Below are 22293 nucleotides of genomic sequence, written 5' to 3'. Positions count from 1 at the left end.
AACAGGACTCTACTGGCCAAAGAAAAACTAGACGATGGCCCCCTCCCACCTCAATGAGCCCTAAGCCCCTCCCCACTCCCTGGACTGGTCACTCTGGGGAGGGGGAGCTCCCTCCAGAACAGGCCCAGCATGGGGCGGAGCCTGGACGTGAGACCCTCAAGGGGGTGAGAGGAGGCGGCAGCATGAGAACCACGGGGAGATGGGCTGCGGGGGGTTGGGGGGTTGCTTGCTGGGGGTTGCTGGGTTCTCTGCTGTGACAGGCGTGTGGCCAGGGAGGACACTTCCAGGGCCCAACCCTGGAATCTGCACTTTGGCCCCAAAGTGAGATAAGTATCTTCCCACAGTCGCTTCCCACTAACACATGATCACGTCTCAGGCAGAGAAAGGTGCCTTTGCTTTGAAAGAAAGTGCATGTAAGTGTTTCATTTTACCCAGTGGAGGAGGGGGGAGTCCCAGACATCTGGGGGTCCAGGTATCTCAGGCTGTGGAGTCTATTTGGTCAGCACGGGTTTATGAAGCCCCTACTGTGCATTGCTTTGGGCACAGAGTTCAACAGGCAGCCAGACGCACAGCAACCGCTCTCCCTAAGGAGCCCGTGGTCTAATCAGGGGCGCAGAAAATGAACATGGAAGATGGTCAACTGGATACCACGTCATGCAGGGAAGGGACGCTGTGGGGGCAGGGTGGGGTCCAAATGGCAGGTTTGAATAGAGTGGTCAGCGTAGGCCAAGTCGGTCAGTGTTCCTTAAGAAATCACGTTACCCCTTTATCTTCTGATTTTCTAAACTGACAAGTTGGAGCCTGCCCTTTTCCTTGGAGGTTTCAAAATGTCTACACTGCAGGAACCTGGCTGGGATCTGCAGGACTCAGGGCTGCCTGCTTCCGCCCGCAGCAGCCGGGGTCCTCTGTTCCTTGGCCCCATGCCTCTCCGCCTCCGGCCAGGTCAGGCCCAGGCGCTCCACGCTGTGTGTCTCCAGGCCTCCCGCTCCCAGAGGGGGAACCAGAGCCCATGCCCGCCCAGGCCCTCATCACACAAGCACGGGTACAAATGCAGAGACAGCATCACTCGACAACCGATGAACTACGCGCACAGGGTGCCTTTGCAGCCGGCCTCGAAGCCCGTTCCTGAGGACCAGGCCCATCTGTGTCCTTCAGGTGTGAATTCCTATTAACTCAGTAGCAAAACCAAAATGAAGAAAGAAAAAGAACAGAAAACCGAGGGGAAAGAAACATCCCCGGCTCTTCCTGACTTGGCAACGAGACGCCACCCAACCTGACACAGTCCAGAAACCCGTCTGGGACAGATTTGTGTTTATTCAAGATCTTTCTCAGCCCCACAGCTTGCTTGCTTTCAGGAAACAGCTCGTCTGTGTGGCTGAAATCATGCAGGCTTTCAAAACGCAGCTTTCCAAGAGAAGAAAAAGACAGAAACGTTCTGTTGGCACATACTCCGAAAAACATTTATATTCATCATCAGCCCGTCTGTTTTCCTGAGCTGAGCAGGGCCGGACGTCTCCAGAGTGACCACGTCAGCAGAGCTGCCGAATCCACTGTCTGGGGGCCCAAGCCTTTGGGGATCCTTAAACAAGAGGACAACAGGAAGGTGGTGACTGAGACTAGGCGTGTCTCTGTTCCATGTGTGTAAACTGGCATCACTCTCATTTCCATCAACTACAACAAAACGGGGGGTTTAGCATCAAATGTTAAGGACGTCTTAAAAACAAAAGGTGACGCTTTTACAACATTTCAATGTTAACAACGCCTGCAATTCTGTGGTAACAAAGCCACAATGGAACCATAAATCAGAAGAAATTATTACAAACACACCAGCTTTTGTTAAAAAAAAAAAAAAGAAAGAGAGAGTAATGCAAATTCTAGTCTTGGGTCCAAGCAAGGTGTTGGATGTGAACAGGTTTACAGATTTAAGTTGATAAGTTTTTAAGGTATAATTTCAATGTATTAATAATCTACAGAATCATCACTTCTTTTGACTGTTTAAAACATCATCATACTGTTCCATATTTGTTTGACAGGAACATGTCTCTTAGTTGTCAGTCCTGAGTAAACATAGGATTAGTTTTACTAACGGAATTAGATACATAGAAAATCACATTCCTAAACTAGACAAACTTGGAGACGCTGGACACCTGTTATAATGCGGGACAGATGCTCAAGTTTGGAAAAGAGGCCATATTCGCCACTGGGGGGCCAGCCCACCTCCACAAGAAATGGTGCAGCCCTCGGCACGTCCCTGCACGTCTGCAGGCCTCACCACAGCGTTAAGCGGGAAGACCAGGCCAGGTGAGCTCCAAACTCCCATGGCAGGAGGTAAATCAGCAAGAAGATGAAGGCACAGGAATTGTGTTCCTTTACAGTATTTTTTATACTACCAAACTGATTTTGTTGGTACGAATTTGAAAATGTTTCCTGAGCAGAAAACACCCAGCAGTGATAAAGTAAAACTCTGGGTCTTTTGTAATGAGAGTCATTGCATCTTCTTACACCAAACCCCAAAAAGAGAGCTGCATAGCGACCCCCTCACTGCCTCAAAGGGCCCTCAGACAGAGCCTCATGAAGCCCAGCCTTAAAAGAAAAACAGTATATATAACTTCAGGATAAGAGGGTCAACGTTGTGGACTTGAACCGACTTCCTCCCCCACTGCCACCAGAGAGAGAAGCGGGGAGCTCCCGGGGAAGGAACCGTATGTCTTTCGATAAGGCGTGCTTGAGCTCTCAAAGACTCCGTAACACGGAGCTGAAAATCCCATACCTCCCCAAATTGCTGTGACTGTGTCCTAAAATCAAGCATTCGGCGGTGCTCTTTCATTGGCAGAAGCTGTACACATCTATGAGGCTATGGTGGGTGTCGCTGCAAAGTTCCAAAAGCAAGTTCTTCATTTAAGCATTAACACAAGCACGCATGGAGCGCCTCCTGCACGCAGGCACTCTGCCGCCATCAGAAACTGGACAAGACACAGGCCATGCTGCCAGGGGGCTCGCTGCTGAGGGCTGGGTGTGGACTGAGAGACACACACGCAAATAGGCCAGCTGACGCCGTGTGGTGAGGGCTGTCCACGAGAGGGAATAGGACGCGACGGTGGCACATGGCAGGGACGTGGGCGGGGTCACAGAATGCATCACCAGGCTAGACATCAAGAACACAGAGGCATTAGGAACACAGAGAGATGGGTGGAGGAACAGAGCCTCCTAGAACAATGCGGGCATAATGAACAGCATGGGCACAGACAAGGAGACCGGAGAGAACAGGGCAGGCCGGGGGCACAGGGCGCAGCTCTGCACAGACAGATCACAGATCGTGAGCGATGTGCAGGAGGACAGGCCGACTCGGGCGGGCCTGCAGGGGTCTGGTAAGGCCGGTCTGGAGGTCAGTGTTTATCCCTGAGAGACGCTGCAAGGATAGTAAGTGAAGAAGTGAAACTCTCACTGTGGAGGGCTTGGAGGGAGATGAGACAGAGGACAGGGAGACGAGTCAGGCTACTGTCTTATCCCAGGGGAGAAACGGCGGGCACGGTGGGCACAGAGAGGGAAACGAGCCACAACAGAAGAATGTATCTCAGAACCCAAATGAAGGCAAAAACTATGCTAATATATTTAAAATAATGAGAGAAATGAAAAAGTTTTAGAGAAATCTAATAATCAGAACTGACTCCAAAAGAAGGAAAATCCCAATGGTTCTTTGACCATTAGAGAGACAGAACCAGTACTGAACATGTTTCCCATGGAGAAAACAGGTCCAAAAGGTTTCAGAGGGAAGCTCTATAAAACATTCAAAGTGTAAATAATTTCAATCTTTAAAAAGAACTTTCAAAGAATAGAAATAAAAGGAACACCCAATAATTTATTTCATTAGATTATACCCTTGATAACAAAAAACAGACATGAACAATACAGGCAGGAAATTACCTATCAATCTCACTCTCGAAATGAATGTGAAATTCCTAAATAGATGCAAAATAATCTAACACTGTATGAAAAGAAACCACTGACAGTAGAATGGATGGATAAATTGTGGAGTATTTATACCCTGGAACATTACAGAGGATTGAAAATGAATGATCTCAGTTTCACACAACCACAGAGATGACATTTTAAACCATAACACTGAGCAGAATAGATACAGTATGATTTCATTCGTATAAAATTCAAAAAAGGCTAATACCATGTAGTACATTATTTTGGGATACATACTCAAGTGGCTAAAGGAAGTATCGACACAAAATTCACCTTTCACTGTGGTTACTTCTGAGCAGGGGAGGATTGGTAAAGGAGGGACACACCAAGCCTTCGGGGCATCGATAATGTTCCGCTTCCTACGTCCCGCGGTGAGCACGGGGTTTCCTGCACCGTCTCTCCAGGGCCATCACAGGGGCAGTTGTGCAGACACTGCATGCCTGTCTGTAGCCACCTTCCCCTAAGAATCAGTTAGCAGCTTAGAGCTGTGATCATGTCACAACATATGGAAGTCAAACCACTAAGCTGTACATGTTAAACTTGTACAGTCATGTGTGTCAATTTGTCACTAAAACTGGAAAACATGTTATATGAATTACTTTATATATATATTATATATATCACCATATATAGCACATATATGTATAACAAAATTAGTTTTAAGTCAGCCCTGTCAGTATGTGCACATTTAGATAAACACAGCCTTTTCTATCAGTGGGAAAGTAGTGGGTTAGTCAATAAATTCTCCAGGACAACAGGTAAATTAGGAGGAAAAAGGGCAAATTCAGATCTCCCCTAAATCAAGGCACCAAAATCAATCCCATATGGCTAAAAACAAGAAACAGTTAAATATATATAAAGTCATATATGTTTTAACAGTATATATATTTTAATATGCTGAATTCTATATGTATATATTAAATACAGACTAAATGAATAATCAATATATTAATCTGATTATTTTAATGTATTAATAATTAATTAAACATTCAATAATGTATTATTAAACCACTTTCTAGAATAAGAATCATGAAAGAAAAATCTGATATCCATCTGATTGTTTTCCCATTGTATAAGTTATTTTTTTCTTCTATCTGGAATTTTTTAACAAATTTTTTTTCTAACAGCCGATTGAAAGTACTTGTCTAGAAGCCTAACATCTGGCTTCCAAAAAGACGGTTTCTATTGATAGACTGCTTTCTTTTCTGGTGTCCGGGCCATACCTTCCTGTTTCTTTGTATTTCCAATTTTTGTTGAAAACTAGAATTTTAAATAATATAATCTGGCAACCCCGGAAACCTCTGAATCTCCACCCTTAGAAGTCAGAAGCGTTCCCACATGTGTGTGCGTCCTCGGGCGGCTTTCCATGAGCCCAGCCAGCCCCTGCAGACCCCAGGCTTCCCTCGTTCAAGAAAACTGTCTACGAATGGTCGTTCCGTTGTTGCCGCCCGTCCATCCATTCCCTTCTCTCCTGCTGCTTCTCTTGTTTGAATGTCGTCTCCTCGATCCGTTCTCCAAGTCCCGTAGCTTCTCCCTCATGATTTACACTTGATGGTTCTCCACTGTGTTAGGTGGCTTTCCCCCCACTTGGATTTCCTTCAACTAATCCACTGAATTTTTACTTTGAAATCACATTTATTTTTAGTTTCAGAGTGCCATTTGGAGCTGGAGTGGGGTCCCCTTAAATACTTAGTCTGTGGTCACGCCAGGTTTCCTCCGCCTCCTGAAGCAGTTCTACTTCAGTAAGACATGCCTGACGTGAGAGGGCTGCTTGCCTTCCTCTTCCGGGTGCTGAGCCCCTAGGTGCACTGTTTTTATTCTCTTATATACACACTCGTGCTCACATCTGCTGGAACAGAGTGGCTTCCCTTCCAGCTACGGCAGGGAGGAGGCACAATCGATGCCCCTGAGGGTCATCAGAGGGTGGTGGTTTCCTGTCAAGGCACCAGAAAAACACCGTTCTGCCCCTTATCCCCCATTCTCGCCATGGGGGAAGAAAAGCTCTTCCCTTCCACAGTCTGCATTAGGAGCTGGCAGAGCCTGACTCCTCCCTCCATACCAGCCAGTCTGCCAGCCCCAGGACCACCCCTGCCAGAGGGGCAGCTGGCCTTGGATGGCCTCAGCAGGGAGGGTAGCATGAACCAGTGTGACCCGCTGTCACCACAGAATGACATGACCCTAGGTGATTCTCATACAGCAACTATACAAGCACATCAGATCTTGATGTGGGGGAAATCTTCAGAAACATAAGACCAAAGACAGAAACCATATAAATATTTATAGAGTTAATATCAAAACTGAAATTTTAAATAAAATTTAAGTGAATAATCAAATGTGAAGATGCCTTAAAAATATATAGCAGAAAAAGGACTATTAACTTCAGTGGATAAAAACAGCTCTTAAATATAAATTAAGAAGATGAGGAACAGCAATAGAAAAATGGGCAAAAGACAGGAATAGGAGACTCATAGAAGAAACAACCAGTAAACTTATGAATATCTTTAGCAATAAAAAATAAATTTATAACACTTATCAGATGGGCAACGATTTTTAAAATTAACCCCCTGATGGCAAGGATCAGGTATGAGACACATTTTAGCAAATTGAACTTTCCAATGTTAAAATTCAAATAAAAACAACCTGCAATCTTAACTTTGAAAAAAGTTACACAAAAATTGCTACAACTGAGTTGGAGGGGATCGGAAGATGGCGGCGTGAGTAGAGCAGCGGAAATCTCCTCCCAAAACCACATATATCTATGAAAATATAACAAAGACAACCCTTCCTAGAATAGAGACCAGAGGACACAGGACAATATCCAGACCACATCCGCACCTGAGAGAACCCAGCGCCTCGCGAAGGGGGTAAGATACAAGCCCCGGCCCCGCGGGAGCCGAGCGCCCCTCCCCCCAGCTCCCGGCGGGAGAAGAGCAGGCAGAGCGGGAGGGAGACGGAGCCCAGGGCTGCCGAGCACCCAGCCCCCGCCATCCGGGCCAGAGTGCAGACACAGTGCGTGCACGGGGGGCCCTGGATGCTAGGGAAACAGGGCAGCAGGACCAGTGAGCGGGCACTGGAGGCCGGGCGCTGGAGGACATAAGAAAAGTGCGCGACCAATTTTTTTTTTTTCTGCTTTGTTTTGGCGAGCGCTTTTTGGAAGTCTTAAAGGGACAGGGCCCCCAATACTAGGGAAACAGGGCAGCAAGACCGGTGAGCAGATGCCTGAGGCTGGCACCGGAGAATAAAGAAAAACGAGCGGCCACCTTTTTTTTTTTTTTTTTAATTAAAAAAAAATTTTTTTTTCTTTTTTGTCTTTTTCTGGGTGGTCGTTGTTTTGTTTTGGCGGGTGCTTTTTGGAAGTCTTAAAGGGGCAGGGCGGGACACTTAATCCAGAGGTAGGGAATCCGGGGATCTCTGGGCACCCTAACCCCTGGGCTGCAGGGAGCAGGGAGGCCCCTCACAGAGATAATGAACCAACAGAAAGAGAAATCAGGAAAACAACTCCATTCACAATTGCATCAGAAAAAATAAAATACCTAGGAATAAACCTAACCAAGGAAGTGAAAGACTTATACTCTGAAAACTACAAGTCACTCTTAAGAGAAATTAAAGGGGACACTAACAGATGGAAACTCATCCCATGCTCGTGGCTAGGAAGAATTAATATCGTCAAAATGGCCATCCTGCCCAAAGCAATATACAGATTTGATGCAATCCCTATGAAACTACCAGCAACATTCTTCAATGAACTGGAACAAATAATTCAAAAATTCATATGGAACCACCAAAGACCCCAAATAGCCAAAGCAATCCTGAGAAAGAAGGATAAAGTAGGGGGGAATCTCACTCCCCAACTTCAAGCTCTACTACAAAGCCATAGTAATCAAGACAATTTGGTACTGGCACAAGAGCAGAGCCACAGACCAATGGAACAGACTAGAGAATCCAGACATTAACCCAGACATATATGGTCAATTAATATTTGATAAAGGAGCCATGGACATACAATGGCGAAATGACAGTCTCTTCAACAGATGGTGCTGGCAAAACTGGACAGCTACATGTAGGAGAATGAAACTGGACCATTGTCTAACCCCATATACAAAAGTAAACTCAAAATGGATCAAAGACCTGAATGTAAGTCATGAAACCATTAAACTCTTGGAAGAAAACATAGGCAAAAACCTCTTAGACATAAACATGAGTGACCTCTTCTTGAACATATCTCCCCGGACAAGGAAAACAACAGCAAAAATGAATAAGGGGGACTATATTAAGCTGAAAAGCTTCTGTACAGCAAAAGACACCATCAATAGAACAAAAAGGAACCCTACAGTATGGGAGAATATATTTGAAAATGACACATCCGATAAAGGCTTGATGTCCAGAATATATAAAGAGCTCACACGCCTCAACAAACAAAAAACAAATAACCCAATTAAAAAATGGGCAGAGGAACTGAACAGTTCTCCAAAAAGGAAATACAGATGGCCAACAGACACATGAAAAGATGCTCCACATCACTAATTATAAGAGAAATGCAAATTAAAACTACAATGAGGTATCACCTCACACCAGTAAGGATGGCTGCCATCCAAAAGACAAACAACATCAAAAGTTGGCAAGGCTGTGGAGAAAGGGGAACCCTCCTACACTGCTGGTGGGAATGTAAGTTAGTTCAACCATTGTGGAAAGCAGTATGGAGGTACATCAAAATGCTCAAAACAGACGTACCATTTGACCCAGGAATTGCACTCCTAGGAATTTACCCTAAGAATGCAGCAATCAAGTATGAGAAAGATCAGTGCACCCCTATGTTTATCGCAGCACTATTTACAATAGCCAAGAATTGGAAGCAACCCAAATGTCCATCGATAGATGAATGGATAAAGAAGATGTGGTACATATACACAATGGAATACTACTCAGCCATAAGAAAAGGGCAAATCCAGCCATTTGCAGCAACATGGATGGAGCTGGAGGGTATTATGCTCAGTGAAACAAGCCAAGCAGAGAAAGAGAAATACCAAATGATTTCACTCATCTGTGGAATATAAGAACAAAGGAAAAACTGAAGGAACAAAACAGCAGCAGAATCACAGAACTCAAGAATGGACTAACAGGTACCAAAGGGAAAGGGACTGGGGAGGATGGGTGGGTAGGGAGGGATAAGGGGGGGAGATGAAGGGGGGTATTAAGATTAGCATGCATGGGGAGGTAGGAGAAAAGGGAGGGCTGTACAACACAGAGAAGGCAAGTAGGGATTCTACAACATTTTGCTATGCTGATGGACAGTGACTGTAAAGGGGTTTATAGGGGAGACCTGGTATAGGGGAGAGCCTAGTAAACATAATATTCGTCATGTTAGTATAGATTAGTGATACCAAAAAAAAAAAAAAAAGGCAGTTCCTGTGTGGTGACCTCCAATGAGTTCTACACAAGGGTATAAAGGGCATATAAAAGTGTAGGCAAAGGGTCTTTTTGTGTTTATACAGAGGATCAAAGCCTAATTGGGCTACCCCGAAAATGAACTAAGATACGATATGAAAAAGAACTTCCAACACCAGCACTCTCTGGAAGACTCATGCCAGAAGATGATCATCAAAAAACCCCAACAAAGATCCACGCACTGCTACAGCTGTAGATGCACTCATCCCACCGGTTCCTGGACTTGCCATGGGAATGAGGAAGGAGATATCTAAGCTGGCCTGTGCATACAGTAAAACAACAAATTTGTTTTTGATCTATACTGTTGGAACTCAACCAAGAATTAGGAGAAGTGCAAATTGTAGCGCTCCAAAATCTTACAACTACAGACTATTTACTGTTAAAAGAACATAAGGGATGTGAACATTCCCCAGGAATGGGTTGTTTTAATTTGTCTGATTTCTCTCAGACTGTTCAAGTTCAGTTGGACAATATCCACCATATCATAGATAAGTTTTCACAAATGCCTAAGGTGCCTAACTGGTTTTCTTGGTTTCACTGGAGATGGCTGGTAATTACAGGTATGCTTTGGTTATGTAACTATACTCCTATTATGTTAATGTGTGTGTGCAATTTAAGTAGTAGCTTAAAACCTATACATGCTGAAGTTACTCTACAAGAAGATATGTCAAAGAAATAATCAATCATCCCATGTTTTCTTCCGCCTGCTACTTCTATAGCTTTTCTTCTTCCTTCCTAATTACAACCCTTAAATAGAATTCATGTCTCATATCAAATTTACCGAGTATCATAATTCTTCCAAGTGGTAAAGATACCTCAAGACAAATGCTGGGCATAGAAGCTACAGGGCATAAATATGCAAAGAAATAAAAAGCTAACCATTTCAAACAATAAGGCTTCTCTCTCACTTACCAACTTTACATTTCCCTGTATGGCCCCGGAAGATGACTGGTTAGCCAGAGACGGGTAAGATTCCTCAAGGGAGGAACAACCTAAGACAGGCACAGTCGCAGGGGGGTCATCAGGTGAGAAATTGGGGATCAACAGAGGTGAGGCTTAGAACCTCACCCCCCCCATTCTGAGAGAAATCTTCTGCATACGTGGATGTTTTATTGCCCTTGTCTAGCTTGGATTAACACATAGTCTACAGGCACACACCTGATCATCTACATTTGCTCTCTTACAACACTAAACTATGTTTTCTACCTTTATCTTGTACCTACCTACCACTTCAGCATTTTATTAAAAATAATAATAATAAAGAGAGAAATGTGGTATCCACATATAAATCAAGTATAAAAACCAAATGAGTATTCATATTTGAACTGTTTATATTTCATAATGCATGAGCAAAACCGAAAGTTTCTGTGATGACTCCCCTTGTACTGTTCACTATGTAACTTATTCATTATGTAAGAATTTGTTCTCCATGTAAGAACTTGTTTGTTATGCCTCAGAAGATTGGAGACTGACGAAAATTAGGCTTGGGGTGGATTAATGATTGTGCATTGAGCATTGACTCCCCTATACAGAATTTTATTGTTGTTAACAACCATTTGATCAATAAATATGAGAGATGCCCTCACAAACAAAAACAAACAAACAACAAAAAAAAGTACACACTTCCAATTGTAAAATAAATAAGTAACCGGGATGTAATGTATAGCATAAGGAATATAGTCAAAATATTGTAACAGCTTGGTATGGTGATAGCTGGTACCTAGAATTATCATGTATATAAATGTTGAGTCACTATGTTGTACACCTGAAACTAATGTAATGTAATACTGTGTGTCAACTACCCTTCAATAAAAAGTAATTATCTACAAAAAAAAAAAAGATTCATTAAAATCCTCCATTCCAAAATTATAACAGAAGAAAATTTAAAAATAAGTATATAACCCAAAGAATAAGATAAAATTATGTGAGTCCATACTGATAGACATAAACAATTGGATAAATAAATAAATGAAGGAGAAAGACCATGTTTTCCTTATGTGATATTCCAATTAATAATATTAAAAGAAAGTATAAAAATCAAATGAGTATTCATATTTGAACTGACTGTTTATAGTTCATAATGCATGAGCAAAACCGAAAGCTTCTGTGATGACTGCCCTTGTACTGTTCACCATGTAACTTATTCACTATGTAAGAATTTGTTCTCCATGTAAGAACTTGTTTGTTATGCTTCAGAAGATTGGAGACTGATGAAAATTAGGCTTGGGGTGGATTAATGATTGTGCATTGAGCATTGACCCCCCTATACAGAATTTTATTGTTGTTAACAACCATTTGATCAATAAATATGAGAGATGCCCTCACAACAACAACAACAACAAAAAATACACACTTCCAATTGTAAAATAAATAAGTAACCGGGATGTAATGTATAGCATAAGGAATATAGTCAAAATATTGTAACAACTTGGTATGGTGATAGCTGGTACCTAGAATTATCATGTATATAAATGTTGAATCACTGTGTTGTACACCTGAAACTAATGTAATACTGTGTGTCAACTACCCTTCAATAAAAAATAATTATCTAAAAAAAAAATTGCTACAACTGAAATAAAATCTCAAAATAAAACAAACTGAAATAAAATCCACATTTTAAAGCTTAAACAGCTAAAACTCCCATACAAATAGAACACTGGGGGTACAAAACACTACAGAGCTTACTTTCCCTTGGCACATTCATTTATTTGTTCGGTCAGTAGTATGAGCACCAGCTCTGTGCCAAACCATGTGAGGGGCACTAAGGGCACAATTCCACCCTCAAGGAGTTTACGTTCTGAAGAAATTATCATGAGAGCATTTCAGACAAATTCTGCCAATTTTAAATTATGCAAATTATAAACTTACGTGACCTCCCAATCTAAAAACTACTATTGAGGGATATGTTGAGACAATACTTGTAGTTATTTATATGGAAGGATGAACCTTCCTGAACACGGTTAAATCCTAAGTATGGTACATCAAGGAAGAACAGAGCTCCACTTGCTACAGGCGACGTTAAGATCAACCCCACCTCAGTTGTCTCCCTGCAAGAAGAAGCGAAGAGGGGAAATGGGCTGTCTGTGTTCCAGGTGATGTCAGAAAAATGGGGCAAAGTGTGCTGATCCCACTTGATCCCCACAAGTCTGACACGGGCACTGTCCAAGATGGCAGGACCAGGCAACGTGGCTTTTGAGCATTGAAAACAGGACTACTATGAATTAAAATGGGCTATTAGTGGAAAATCAACACCTGATTTCAAAGATGTTGTATGAAAAAAAAAATAAGGTAAAATATCTCATTAAGAATTTTTATGTTGATTACATTTGGGTGCCTGGGATAAAATGAAATATATCACTAAAATGAATTTTAGCCTATTTTTTTTTCACTTTTTAATGTGGTTACTAGAAAATTTTAAATTACGGCTGTGAGCTCACATCACATTTCTACTGAACCACGCTGTTACCCAGGACCCTGGACTGGTTCTCACTTCCCTCCAGCTCCAAGGAGGAGCCCCACTCATCCAAGACACGTGGGTGTTGTCAGTACTCCTTGCTCAGAAAATGCAGGCTTGGGGTCAAGATTAAGCAGATAATACCTACAGGGGCTTCAGAGAGGAATGATCAAGGCCTGGTGGCATTGCAGACCCCATGCCTAGAAGGAGTCCCCGCCCCACGTCCACGGTTGGCTCTGATGAGAATAGCCATCAGCTTCACAGCGACGTGGAAGGCCGACCTGCAAGACCCTCCAGAGGAAGCCCACAAGTGACACCACAGTGAAGCTGAGCAACTGAATTCCACCTGGTTCTTAAACAAGACACCATAAAACAGCACAAATTTCTAACCTTGATGGTGTGTGCAAACCAAGACACAAGACATCTTCCGTGTCTTCCATTTTCTGCAGCTGCAATTCAAACAATTCAGCGTGACTACATCCTAGTTGATGTCCGGCTGTCACTACAAATCCGGTCGTCCCCCCCCACCTCCGGTCAACTGCAGGGGGAACAAACTGACCGATGCCATCAGCTGCACACAGTGAGTGGAGCACAAACCTTCCTTGGGAGGAATCCAGTCTATATCCTTGTTTAAAAACAGTTCTGTCCTGATGAAGGGCGTCTCCACGTGTTCAGAAGGAAACACGGTGTAGCAGCTCAAAGGTTTGCCTTCGCGTGCTCAGGGTTGGGAACGAGGCGCGTCTGCTGCTCCACTCAGGGCAGGAACCCAGACTGCAGGGCTGAGGCCGGGCCAGGGGCAGGGGAGGGGGGATGAGCTCGCTGCCAAGGGCTGGAGGCACGCCTCGAGGGGTCTCTGCGCATCCACGGGGAGTCGCAGGGAAACACAGGTTCCTGTGCCTGTGGCCCCGCTCTGGCTTTGCTGTCCTCAGGGCAGATACAGAAGAAGCACAGCCAGTGAGGCGCGCCTGTCCGCGCCAGGCGGGTACCGGATGCTCCGCATGGTTCATCCAACTTAGTCTCACACCAACCCCGCCACACAGTTGATACCATCCCCCTTTTTCCAAATGAGGGGAAAACACTGGGGTTTTCCATGGGAAAACAGCTGTCCAGCATCACGGTCAGCAAGTGCCAGAGTCTGTTGGAAAGGTCCCCCATCTCCTCTTCACAGAGCCATTCAGGGAATAAAACAATTTTTCTTTGGGCAAAAATATATGAGGCTAAACATTGAATGGAAAGTATAAGTGGGCATCTGTGTGGCATCAAAGAAAGAGGATTTCTTTAAAGAGACACACAAAAAGGAAAACCATAAATAATAAGAGGAATAGACATCTATCCATTTATTCAATAAATATTTTTGAATATCTGCCATCCACCACACACTGCCCTAGGCACTTGGGATACATCATTGGGCAAAAAAATACCCTAAATTCCTGCTTTCCAGGAACTTATATGCTGGGAAGAAACTAGATGAAAATTCAAACATTTTTGTTCATCATAAAAAGTAAAAACTCAGGCCACAGACTGAGAAAAGACATAACCAGCAAAGGATTCGTGTCCAGAATATATAAATAATGTCTACAAATAAATGAGAAGACAAGAAAAGAAAAACTCATGGGCAAAAAAGTACGTGTGATTCCCAGAAGTGGAAACCAAATGCCAATAGATATGAAAGGATGGGACTCTCACTAGTAAGCAGGGAAATACAAATTATACCACCAAGGACATATTATTCTACAATTGAACTGACAAAACTGAAAAGACCTGACAGTGTCACATACCGGAGATAACACGGCACAATGAGTATTCCTAGATTTCCGGAGAGTCTGTACACTGGCATCATGGCCTTGGATATTTTTACAAGAGCTAATGAAACTGCAGACGGGTGTATCATTTCACCCAGCAATTTCACTCCAGGCACATACCTTAGAGAAATTAATGTGCAAAAACAAGATGTACAGGACTGTTCATGGAAACAAAATAAGAAACAGTCCAACAGGAGCACGAATGAGTACGCATTGACATCTTCATACAATGCAATACAACACAGCCACAAAAACAAACAAATTCAAGCTACATTTAATGCTGTGGATGACTCTCACATACTGGGCACAAAAAAAGTAAGTTGCAGAATGCTCACAGTGCAATCCCATTTATACACAGTTTTAAAGTGCAAAACGGCACTACATATTTTGTTCAGGGACCCGTAGTAGAAGTACATAAAGAAAAAGAAGAGAATGACAAGCTCAAAGTTCAAAAGAGTCATTACCCGTAAGGACAAAAGGGAAAGGAAAAGAGGAAAATGCACCTCGGTCTGTACAGCTGACAATGTTTTATTTCTTGAGCTTGGAGGGGGAACATGTGGATGCATTACAATGTAATCCTTCATAATAAAAAGATTTTAGCAAAGTGAGCATAAGTCTCAAAAACAAGGAGTTAAGAGAAATAAGCAAGAACTCTCAAGAAATAAATGAACACTGTTCTTGATAATTTGTAAATAGGTCATCATTGCTTTGGATTCCAAATCAGCTAGGGAGCCCTAAGGTGGGAATTTCAGCATGACGTGTGCAGCCAGGGACATGGAGGACCACTGCGTGAAGGAGAAATCTTAAATGTTTTTCCAAAAAGCAGAATGAGAAAACAGAAACAGAAAGATTAAATGGTGTCAGGCTGTCAAGGGCCAAGCCAGGCTTTCACCATGTCTCTGGATAAGGCTGCCCCATGTGAGAGGCTCAGGTTCTGAAAATAGGGGGCAAGGGTGGAAAAGGCCTTGGAAAGGTCAGGAGAAAGGGATACTACCAAATGTGGTGAGGGCAGAGGGGATGCCCAGGTCCCAGGACTGATGGATTTGGGGTGTGGCTGGTCAGAGACCCAGGAAGGTGGCATGAGGAGCTATTTCACACTTCCAGTGTTATCTGCTTGTCTCCCCAACTCAGCGTGACCTTCTTCCAAAGCAGAGAGCATGGCCTCAAACGAGTCCCCACAAGGTCAGTGATCTGTGCTGGTTTGTGGGGGTGGGAGGGCGCTCAAAGGCAAAGCAGACACAGACCTCAAGGAATAAAGGAAAAAGGAAAATGGGAAGTCCAATGGGGGAGAAAAGACATGTACAGAAATAACACAGTTACAAGGCAGAACATAGTAAGGGAGAGATTTACGGCGATGAGAGGACTGGCGAAGACAGTGTGACTGTCGTGATTCTCAGAAGACAGCTAGGATTGACAAGACAAGGGGCAAGTGGAGAAAGGCTTGAGAGGTGGGGAGAGAGGGGAAGGAAAGCATGAGGCCATAGAGCTCAGTTTGGCTGCAGCGTGAATGCTTGAATCGGCCACACTACTTGGAGGACACGGAAGCTGGAGACAGGGTCAGAGTGAGATCTCCGTGGCACCTACCTCAGCGATCAGAAACAGCAAGTCTGATCACATGTGGACTCTCATTCTTCCCACTCACTTCACCCTGGCTCGAGGCAACGACAAGTTTCATTGAGCCAATCCCTTAAGCTAAATTTGTGCCTAATGTCCAAATACTTCCAACTGAATTTTCCTGTATTCTTAAACCTTTTGGCAAGATCGGGCAAGCACTGAAGGGCTGCCTGGGACGATTGCCTCCCCCACCACATATGAAGGCAGTTTGCTCTGCCTGACAAGCGGCTGGGTGATGACCCGGTGCGAACAGTGGATGGGAAGCGAGCAAGAAGAGATTCACATTTCTAAAATGAGTCATAAACAATACATTTTTGTAACTGAAGAAATAAACATAATTCACTTCTAAGAAAGCAAACATTTGTAAGAAAGTCGTTAGATGACATCTGCTCTCTGATGGAAAATTTAAGGAAAACAGCATGATTCAGGCCAAGTCAAGGGGAAGACCAATTAGTATTATTTAGACTACTGCACTATCAGGCTGCCTTGTACAATAAACAAACACTGGATCTCTCTGCCCCTTAACACCAATGTTCCCCAACCAGACACCAAACACTTCCTTCTTCCAACACACAAGGAGATAGATATTCAGCACTTGGTGCCGACACAAGTATGAATGATACTGTTCACTCCTTTGGCAGACTTAATAACATATTGGGAAGGAAGGGGAATAGCAGACGGATTTAGAAACTAGTAAGACACAAGCACTGACCAATCAGACAATGATTAGCTGTGATTATTGGTTGCCAGGCTGCCAGATTGATAGGTGCTGGCAAAACCAATTGCAGATCAATTCCTGATGATCTTTAGGATGGATTTCTAGGGTACACAAGCAAACAATGGGGGAACCTACTGTAGCCACTAGTGCTGTTCACGAAATTTCCAGATCTTCTCTTGGGTCCGTGGTAGTGGTACACATTCCCACCCCTTTGGTTTCAGATGTGGCCATGTGAGTTGCTTTGGAAACAAAATGCAAGTACACATGAGTCACTTCTACTCAGAAGCTTGAAGAACTTGTGCCCAACTTACCGTATTTTCTGTTTTCCTCTGTGATGGCAGAGAAATGTTTTAGATGGCAATAACAATGAGGAGAAATCTGATAGATAAGCAAAGGAGTAAGACAAGTCCTTTGAGTATTATGCCACTGAGATTTTTCTAATGTTACTGCAGCATGACCAAGCCTATCCTGACAAATACCAGGAAAAATGTGCCTCACTAATTCTGAGAAGTAGGCGAATGGTGATAGACCCATTTCTGTCTAGTTCAAGGACAACTGAACAGAATAAAACCAATTTAGAAATTATAACCATGTGTGGCATTAAAAGAAAATATAACATGTAAGAGACAACTTTTTGGAAAAAAAGATTTACTCTAGGAAACTACATTTTAAATATCCTTTTCTTTGAATACTTAAGGAAATAAACATAGACTTTGACAAACAAGATAGGAAAGATGAGTTGATAAGACAACAGTTTTAAATGAAAAAGGAGCTGGCAGAAGAAAATAATTTAAGGGAAAAGTGTCCTAATGCATTAGATGGAGCAAAGAGCATAAATTACTTGATAGAAAAGTAAGAGTCAATGAAGTAGCAGACAAATGAGAGAAGTGGAATAAACAGGCAAATGCAAGAATTACAAGATGATAGACAATGGAGATCTCACATAGATAATTCATGTTCTTGAAGAGAATAGAAAATTTAGAACAGAAAAAATATTTAAAGGTACAATAAAAGAAAAACATCCCCATCCAAAGAAAACAGCTAAAACATGCGGATCAAAATCAGAATCTAGTCATATCCTAGTGAATGTATAGAATTTCTCAAAGATTAAAAAATGCTGGGTTATGGACAAAATGGCTTACACGAATGTCTCCCTACTCCCTGCTGCTAAGTACAACTAAAAACCTGGACATTATGCAACAAACAATATTAAGAAGACTCAGAAAGGAGGAAAGATGGGGGACTGGTTAGGGACCTTGGCACTTGAAAAACAAGATAGTGGTGGGTTCCCTGGGCTTTCCTTTACACTCTATATATTCTGGATGGGGTGCTGGAAAATGGCAACACAGATACATTAATAAATGGAGACAAAATTTTAAAAAAAGACCAGGAGACAGCCTAGCAGGACAAGTCTTTGACAATAACCACCTTCCCCAGCCAAACAGCATAGACAACCCACCTCCACCACCAGCAGTGCCAGCAGACAATGAGTGGAGAGCTTGGATTTTCACTCCCCAATAAGTGATACAGGACAGTCTGGAACATGCTACCCTCCTGGTCCAGGGTGACTCTTCCCCAGTGCTGCACAGTATCTGCTGAGACCGAGTGGGAAGCCTGGACTCCACCCCTTCCCAGCAGTAGCAGGTGGTACTCCTCCCAGACCCGAGTGGAATGAGGAAGGTGGGGCAGAGCCTGGAAGGGAAGGAGCCAAAGAAAGGGAATCTTTAAACTTACAAATCAAGTCCAAAGGAAACCTAACCAACACATGAAACTGACTAAAAGTAACATATAAAAGCTTTTAGAACTGAATTACAGTGTGGGACACCACTGCACATAAATAAAGCAGCCCTGAATGTCACTGCAAGGACTCTAAAAATTGAATTGTGGTTATAATTATGGTCCACAAAATCAGATGAGAATCTGTATACTAAACTAAGCAGAGTGACTCTCTGCTCTAATAGAAGATAGATTTAAGTAAGATCCAGAGTCTCATAATACCCAAAATATTCAGGATACAATTTTCCAAGAACCAGGAAAATCACAACCTAAATGAGAAAAGGCAATCAATAGATGCCAACACTGAAATGACTCAGACGTTCAAATTATCTGACAAGGATTTTAAAGCAGACATCATAAAAATGATTCAGTGATCAATTATGAATATTCTTGAAACAAATGAAAAATAGGAAATCTCAGAAAATAAATAAAAGATACAAAAAACAGAACAAATAGAAATGACAGAACTGAAAATACAACTTAAAACTCACTGGATGCAACTTTTTAGCATATTGGAATGACAGAGCAGTAAACCTGAATAAAGAACAAGAAAAACTACTCAATCTTCACAACAGAAATAAAATAGTCTGAAAATACAATTAACAGAGCACCAGAGACCTATGAGACAATAACAAAAGATATGACATTTGTGTTATCAGAGTACAAAAAGGGAGAGAGAAATAGTATGGGGCTGAAAAAAATATTCAAAGAGATAATAGCTGAAAAGTTCCCTATTTGGGGAAATGCATAAAGCCAAAAATTCAAGAATCTGAATCTCTGAAGAAATTTCCAAAGAAAAACATTAGACATAATAATCAAACTTCTGAAATCTAAGGACAAACAAAAAATCTAAAAATCACCTAGGGAGAAATATGTATTACCTATGGGGGAACAAGAATTCAAATGACAGTGGATTCTCCTCTGACACCATAGAGGCCAGAAGAAAGTCCCACATGTTTCCAGTGTTGAAATTAAATAACAGACAAGAATTTTATACCCAGCAAAAATACCCTTCAGAAATAAAGAGAAAACCAAGATATTCTCAGGTGATAAAAACTAAGAATTGGCCACCAGAAGACCTACCCTTAAAGAAAAGATAAAAAGTGTTCCAAACAGAAAGTAAATGATAACACAAGGCATCTTGGAACTTCAAGAAGAAAGAAGGAACAGTGTAATGGATAAAAATAGGGGTAAAAATAATGGAGTATACTTCTCATTTTAATGAGTTTTTAAAAAATATGTTTTGACAGTTAAAAATTATACCACCTGATATGGTGCTCAATGTACAAAGAGAATATATATAAGACAATTACCATATTAAAATGGGGGAAGGGTAGAAAAACCTAAATGGGGTTAAGGTTTTGACACTTCACTCAAAGTGACAGTGATAAGATAGAGCAATTACAAGAGGTGTTGTGTATGGGGTGGAGGGATTCAAAACCTCTATAGATAAACTGACAGGGAATGCTAAGAGATACTCAAGTAACCCACAGGAAGGCAACAAAAGGGAAACAGAGGAAGAAGAAACAGAGGAAACAAATAATAAATGGCAGGGTAAGGTCCTAATAGAACATACCTATGACATATAATTATATAACAATAATTATTACCTATCAATAATTACTTCAACTGTATATGCTATTAATACACCAAATACAGCACCACACCAGAAACTGGCAGAAGCGACTGAAAAAAACTCAACTTTATGCTCTATAAGAAACCCACTTCAGATTTAATGATATAGGTAGGTTGAAAGTAAGAGAACACTAAAGTAAAAGGAAAATACATATTATGCTAATAGTGTATTTAATAGTCGTTTTTAAAAGGAGTGGCTACATTAATATCAGGTAATGTAAACTTCAGAGCAAGAAATTACTGGGGACATAGAGGAATATTCCACCAAGAAAACATAGGAATCCTAAATGGATATGCACCAGACAACAGAGCTTCAAAATACCTGAAGCAAAAACTGATGAAATTGAAAAGAAAAACTGACAAATCCACAATTATAATTTAGGATTTCAAGCTCCCTTTCTGAGTAATTGAATAACTAGATAGAAAATCAGTAAGGATACAGAACAGAACCAACAAAATCTAAGTGACATTTAAAGAACATTCTACCCGACAACAGAATGTTTTTTTTCAAGTGCCCACGGAACGTTCACCAAGATAGACATATTCTTGGACATAAAACAGAGCTCGACAAAGTATACACATTGAAAAGGAAGAAATTAAACTGTCCTTATTTGCAGGTTACATGATGAGCTGTTTAATCAGCTCCTATTCACTCCATTGGCAAGGGAGGGATTCCCATCCCATGGTTTTAGGTAAGGCCAGACACCTCACTGGAAGGATGAGATAGACAGCAGTTTTTCACATATACTCACAGTCCCAGGGAGAAGGACACTACAGGCCTTGCAGGGCACATGCGTGTTTCACTAGGGAACAAAGTGAACAAAAGGAGGCAGGCTTTGTAACACCAAGAGAGTGAGGTGACTCCTGGTTCCTTCGGCAGCATGTGACTGGCTCACTGGAATAGTTTTGCAGGCTGGCAGGGGGCGACCAAACCCACTACTCAGGTATACACAGGAACGTGGCTTCACTATCTTGATAAGGATGTGTCCAGAGGACCATATCCGTGGAAGCGGAACAGAGAAGATAACCTGCACGTGAGCCATTCAAGGCCTTCCTGGTTTCACCAGATATCCATGCAGCACATGACACTGACTTAATTTTAAGCCTCACACCACATTGTCCATGTGGAGAATCCTAAGGAATGTATGAAAAGTGTCCTAGAAGTAATATGAGTCTAGAAAAGTTGCAGGATACAAGAGCACACAAAAATCAATTGTATTCTGTGTGTTAGCAACTAATGTGGAAAATGAAATGAAAAACCCAAGAACATTAACAACCGTGCCAATAAATATGAAATACTTATGAATAAATCTAACAAGATATGCTCAGGATTTTAGAAAGCACTTATAAGAGAAGACAAAATAGATCTAAATAGTAAAGAGGCAGACCATGTTCATGGATATTGGAAGATTCAACATAGCAAAAATATTAATCCTCCCCCAAACTGATCAATGAGATTAATACAATTCCTATCAAAATTCCAAGTTTTTATAAATATATATATATATATATATATATATATATACTAGCTTATTCAAAAATCTATATGGAAGTGCAAAGGAACTGGAGTAGCTAAAATAATTTTGATAAAGAATAAAGTGGGAGAAATCCCTGACCTCATTTTAATAGTTACTCTATAGCTCAGTAAAAAAGATAGCATGGTACTGGAAGAGGGATAGATACACAGATCCATGCAACAAAATAGTCCGGAACTATACCCACGCTTGGTTATTGCCAAAGAAGCAAAAGTAATTCAATGAAAGAAGCTTAGTCTTTTCAATAGATGGCGCTGGAACAATTGGACAGCCACAGGCAAATGAAGTTTGTCCCTAACCTCACACTTTCTGCAAAAGATAATTCAAAATGGACCACAAATT

The 22293-nt window shown here is 42.0% G+C and overlaps 1 protein-coding gene and 1 long non-coding RNA gene across 6 annotated transcripts in view; both read right to left on the bottom strand.

Moving 5' to 3' along the window:
* ADAMTSL3 (ADAMTS like 3) overlaps positions 1-22293 on the bottom strand; it is a 258020-nt gene that overhangs the window by 220474 nt on the left and 15253 nt on the right. The gene's annotated exons all lie outside the window — the stretch shown is intronic.
* On the bottom strand, positions 1434-19290 carry LOC130681489 (uncharacterized). The gene is made up of 2 exons (XR_008994677.1): positions 18465-19290; positions 1434-1671 (listed from the first exon to the last, which is right to left on the bottom strand). It is a non-coding gene; the product is annotated as an uncharacterized LOC130681489 (long non-coding RNA).

This window comes from Manis pentadactyla, chromosome 18, assembly GCF_030020395.1.
Source record: "Manis pentadactyla isolate mManPen7 chromosome 18, mManPen7.hap1, whole genome shotgun sequence".
Lineage (NCBI taxonomy): Eukaryota > Metazoa > Chordata > Mammalia > Pholidota > Manidae > Manis > Manis pentadactyla.
This window is presented reverse-complemented; position numbering and strand designations above follow the sequence as displayed.